Below are 6,157 nucleotides of genomic sequence, written 5' to 3'. Positions count from 1 at the left end.
AGCTCCAAACCACCCCTTTCTCCCTGCCAGCTCCCTCCCAGCCCCCAAGCAGCCCCACAGCCCTTCTACTCCAGACACTGCTGGAGAGCACCTCCAACTCTGTCTTTGGGGCCAACTCACATCTGTGTCTGCTGGCCAGGCACCACCTCATCCGTCCCGGACTCCGTGCCGCAGCCCCAAAGTTGCTGATCTCAGCTGTCCCACACATCTCGAGACTCCTACTCAGTCCCCCTACCCCTCGGCAGCAGTTGGTTTCAACCCTTGGAGGACTGAATTTATAGAAAGACCGTGCAGCCACCCCCATCCTGGCCACATCCTTCCTAATATCTGACAAATGCTCTGTGCACACCCCCTTATCACCCTCCCACTCTCCATCCTGTCACAACGTTTGTCCCATTTCCATCCAAGGCTAACAGGTGCACTGGCCCTTCCACGGGCCACGTCAAGACGCCCTCCCCTGCCCTCCCCACTTTACTGCTCCCTCACTGTTAACCTCCCTTCTTCCACCCACAAGTGTGCTGGGTGTTCTCTGTACCAAAGGGGAAAAAAGCAACGATCCTTCCTACAACCCCACACTTTCAGTCTACCCCCGCCACACTCACTAACTCTTTCCTGTCAACTACTGAACAGCAGGTCGGGTTCATTCTGGCTGTCCCCCCACCACCCCCAGCGTCACCCTCACCCTCTTTAGTCCCTGCAGGCTGGCTTTTCCCCCCACCTCTCTACTCAGATGACTCTTCATGATTTTCCATAAGCCTCTCGCTGGCCTTGATCTCCATGTAGTCTTCACACCTTGGCCATGCTATTCTTCTCACAACTCACTCTTTAAATTTTTATTGGTGTATAGTTGATTTGCAATGTTGTGTTAGTTTATGCAGTACAGCAAAGTGAATCAGTTATACCTAAACATATATCTGCTCTTTTTTAGATTCCTCGTAACTCTCTTCTATGGCTTTTTCTTTAGAAGATGTTTTAAAAATTTTCAGCTGTGGTTAAAAAAAAGAACATGGTAATATAAAATTTACCCCCTTAACCATTCAGTTTTGGCTTCCCTGGTGGCTCAGTGGTAAAGAATTTGCCTACAATGCAGGGATGCGGGTTCCATCCCCTGAAGGAGGAAATGGCAACCCACTCCAGTATTCTTGCCTGGAGAATCCCATGGACAGAGGAGCCTGGCGGGCTACAATCCATGAGGTCACAGAATCAGACATGACTTAGCAACTAAACAGCAACAAACCATACAGTTTAAGCATACAGTTCAGTGTGTGAACTACGTTCCCATCGTTGTGTAACAGATCTCTAGAACTTTTTCATCTCGTGAACCTAAAAGCTGATGCTCATTGAACATTTCCTCCTCCTCTCAACCCCTAGCAACCACCATTCTGTTTTCTATGAGTCTAACTACTTTAGGTGTCTCGTATTTGATCTTGTGTGACTGGCTTATCTCACTCACCATACTGGCCTCCGGGTTCATCCATTTTCTTGCATATGACAGGATTTTCCTCCTTTTTTGAGGCTGATTAATATTCCAATCCCAAAGAAAGGCAATGCCAAAGAATGCTCAAACTACCACACAATTGCACTCATCTCACACGCTAGTAAAGGAATGCTCAAATTTCTCCAAGCCAGGCTTCAGCAATACGTGAACCGTGAACTTTCTGATGTTCAAGCTGGTTTTAGAAAAGGCAGAGGAACCAGAGATCAAATTGCCAATATCCGCTGGATCATCGAAAAAGCAAGAGAGTTCCAGAAAACCATCTATTTCTGCTTTATTGACTATGCCAAAGTCTTTGACTGTGTGGATCACAATAAAATGTGGAAAATTCTGAAAGAGATGGGAATACCAGACCACCTGATCTGCCTCTTGAGAAACCTATATGCAGGTCAGGAAGCAACAGTTAGAACTGGACATGGAACAACAGACTGGTTCCAAATAGGAAAAGGAGTTCGTCAAGGCTGTATATTGTCACCCTGCTTATTTAACTTCTATGCAGAGTACATCATGAGAAACGCTGGGCTGGAGGAAGCACAGGCTGGAATCAAGATTGCCAGGATAAATACCAATAAACTCAGATATGCAGATGACACCACCCTTATGGCAGAAAGTGAAGAGGAACTCAAAAGCCTCTTGATGAAAGTGAAAGAGGAGAGTGAAAAAGTTGGCTTAAAGCTCAGCATTCAGAAAACGAAGATCATGGCATCTGATCCCATCACTTCATGGGAAATAGATGGGGAAACAGTGTCAGACTTTATTTTTTTGGGCTCCAAAATCACTGCGGGATGGTGACTACAGCCATGAAATCAAAAGATGCTTACTCCTTGGAAGGAAAGTTATGACCAACCTAGATAGCATATTCAAAAGCAGAGACATTACTTTGCCAACAAAGGTCTGTCTGGTCAAGGCTATGGTTTTTCCTGTGGTTATGTATGGATGTGAGAGTTGGACTGTGAAGAAAGCTGAGTGCTGAAGAATTGATGGTTTTGAACTGTGGTGTTGAAGAAGACTCTTGAGAGTCCCTTGGACTGCAAGGAGATCCAACCAGTCCTCCTAAAGGAGACCAGTCCTGGGTGTTCCTTGGAAGGAATGATGCTAAAGCTGAAACTCCAGTACTTTGGCCACCTCATTCGAAGAGTTAACTCATTGGAAAAGACTCATGTTGGGAGGGATTGGGGGCAGGAGGAGAAGGGGATGACAGAGGATGAGATGGCTGGATGGCATCACTGACTCGATGGACGTGAGTCTGAGTGAACTCCGGGAGCTGGTGATGGACAGGGAGGCCTGGCGTGCTGCAGTTCATGGGGTTGCAAAGAGTCGGACACGACTGAGCGACTGAACTGAACTGAACTGAACTGAATATTTCATTCTATGTGTAGACCGCAATTTGTTTGCTTATCTGTTGATGGACATTTGGGTAGTTTTTACTTCTTCACCGTTGAGAATAATGCCGCAATCAGCATGGGTGTGCAGATATCACAAGATCCTATCTGCCACGGATCCTTTAGTGGAGGTGTTTGGCTTCCCTTTTTGTTTCTTTCTCCCTTGTTGGCTCCTTTCCTTCCTCTCATCACTTTTGTCCTGAGGCCCCGCCTTCACTGTTCTGAGCATCCTTTCCAGACTGTCTCCTTATGGCTCCTGCATGGCCTCTAGGTCAAGGGCTGTGGGCCAGTGGAAGGGGCACAGGGCCGGGACTGAGGTCCTGCCTGTGATCTGATGACAATAGACTTGGGCACCTTCCCATCTGCACCTCAGTGTCTTCACGTCTCAGGGAGAAGGGATGCACAGGAAACTTCCTGCGTTAAGTGTTATGGAGCCCTCTCTGTCAGATATACAGCTCCAGAGCCTAGCCTTCTCCTGTGCTCTGGCCAGGACAAGGATAAGATTGTTGGGCACCTTCATCCAGGTGACTTGGGGGCTCCCGGAATCCCATGTTTTATCTTTCCCTCCTTTACCTCCTGCCAACATCACTCTGGATACTCTTTCCGCATCTCCCTCTCAGGCACAATTTAGAGGCTGTCCCTTCCTTCTCTTCCCAGTCTGCTCCAGTTCTGGCTGATTAGTTTTTCCCTAAGATTTCCCCAGCACTCATAGTCTGTATTGTTCAGAGGTATTTAGACCCAACCATAAGAATGTAAAATACCATTTTTCACAAAGATGGTGCTGACGGCGAAGAAGGAGGCCCCTGCCCCTCTGAAAGTCAAAGCCAGAGCAAAGTCTTCGAAGGCCAAGAAAGCAGTGTTGAAAGGCGTCCAGAGCTACGAAAAAAAGACAGTCCGACATTACCTACCTTTCCGCCACCCAGAATACTGCGGCTCAGGAGGCAGCCCAAAAATCCTTGGAAGAGCGCCCCTGGGAGAAACACGCTTGACCACTATGTTATCAACAAGCTCCCCCTCACCATCACGTCAGCCAGGAAGAAGACAGAAAACAGCAACACACTGGGGTTCACTGTGGATGTCAAGACCAACAAGCACCAGACTAAACAGGCTGTGAAAAGGCTCTCTGGCCAAGGTCAACACTCTGATCAGGCCTGATGAAGAAAAGAAGGCCTATGTTCAGCTGGCTCCCGACGACGATGCTTTCTTTGGAGGTTGCCAATAGAACTGGGATCATCTAAACTGAGTCCAGCCGGCTACTTCTAAATACAAAAGTTTCCGTGAAGAATGTAAAGCACAGCACGGGCTGGCACATGTAGTTGCTCCTGCTGGACGCTCAGCACCCTGGGGACAGGTGAATCTGCTTCCCATCTCCACAGCCTACAGTGTGAAGCACGATGCTCTTGTGAGGGGAGGCACTTGGAAAACGCTTCCCATTTATGACAGCAAAACCCTGGTCAGTCCCAGCCTACCTGACCTCTCTGCAGTCTTTGACATCAGTGACAGTTGCTTCTTGTAATACCTACTCTTTGGTCCCTGGCTGCACTGCTTTTGCGTACCTTCCTACCTCTCTGGCCATGCTTTTCAGGGTCCTCCAAGTGCTTCTCCTTTTCTGTTTCCCTTGAAAAGTCCCCTTGGATAATATCTTCCATGCCTATTGCTTCCACTTTCACTTCTCAATCAAGGATGCACATTCATTCATTCAGCAAACGAGCACTCAGTACTTTCTGTGGTTCCGAATCAGGCCTAGGGACTTCCCTGATGGTCCAGTGGTTAGGACTCTGGGCTTCCATTATAGAGGGTGTGGGTTCGATTCTTGGTCAGGGGAACTTAGATCCCACGTGCCAGGTGTTACAGTCAAAATTTGTTTCTTTTTACTTAAAAAAAAAAAACAGAGAGAGAATCTGACCTGGGGAGAAACACTAGTCAGACCTGCTTCTTACCCTCGAAGGGCTTACAATCCAGCAAAAGGGATAGATGGAAAAAATCAGAGCCCAGGGTGGGGTGGGGGAGAAGTGGGGTGAGGGACAGAGTATTGCAAGCTCAGGCTTCCTGTACCTCCCACCCCAACCACCACCCGCATACACCACAGACATCTCTAATGCAATGTGTCCACACTGAATTTATCAACCCTTTCAAACCTGCTTCCCCTCCTTTGTTCCCCATGCTGGTTAACCACACTGCAATGCAGAAGCCTGGGACCTCTTTTCTCTTATGTCCTCCGCATTTAGTATACCACCAATCTCATCCCCTCTTCCTCCTCCCTCTCCCTGGATTTCCTCAGTACCTCTTCATCCCCACTGGCCCAGACCCCTTACTATGACAGCCAGAGCTGATCCCTGACCAGTCTCTGCCACCTTCTCCTACTCCCATCCTGCATTCCACTCTCCAGTCAAAGGGAGCTTAAGAGAGAAGGAAAGAAAGAGAGGAAGGAAGGAAGAGAGGGAGGAAGAAAGAAAGAAAAGGAAGGAAGGAAAAAGTAAAACCTGCCTAAACTCTAAATGGCTTTTCATTAAATCCAGATTGAGAAAGATGAAAACCCCTTGGTATGGCATGGCTTGTCTCCAGCTCCCCCATCCACACCTAGACACTACTTGTAGATCATGAGCTTCTCTACACAGCTTTGCGGAAAGCTTTATTGAGTGCCGAGCACTACTCCAGGCCTTGATGACACAGAGATGAAAAGACACTCTGCTTAGAGGGACCAGCAGTCAGGTTCCTTTGGACATGCTTTGACTCCCACCTAGAACAGCATCCTCTCTGTGGGTTGCCCTCTAACTTCCCATGCAGAGTTAGTGACCAATGCTTACCCCAGTATAACCATTTTCATACAGTGCTGTATCTTCATTGTGTTTCTGTGTACCTAGCGTATGGTAAGCACTCTCTCAGTGCTGAAATCCATTCCTTTGTTTAACAAATATTTACTGAGCAACCAATTCCATAAAAATAAATGACCCAGTCAAAAAATGGGCCAAAGAACTAAACAGACATTTCTCCAAAGAAGACATACAGATGGCTAACAAACACATGAAAAGATGCTCAACATCACTCATTATCAGAGAAATGCAAATCAAAACCACAGTGAGGTACCATCTCATGCCAGTCAGAATGGCTGCGATCCAAAAGTTTACAAGCAATAAATGCTGGAGAGGATGTGGAGAAAAGGGAACCCTCTTACACTGTTGGTGGGAATGCAAACTAGTACAGCCACTATGGAGAGCAGTATGGAGATTCCTTAAAAAACTGGAAATAGAACTGCCATATGAGCCAGCAATCCCACTGC

Source organism: Bubalus bubalis, chromosome 6 (assembly GCF_019923935.1).
Source record: "Bubalus bubalis isolate 160015118507 breed Murrah chromosome 6, NDDB_SH_1, whole genome shotgun sequence".
Classification (NCBI taxonomy): Eukaryota; Metazoa; Chordata; class Mammalia; order Artiodactyla; family Bovidae; genus Bubalus; species Bubalus bubalis.
Note: the sequence above shows the minus strand (reverse complement) of the source record.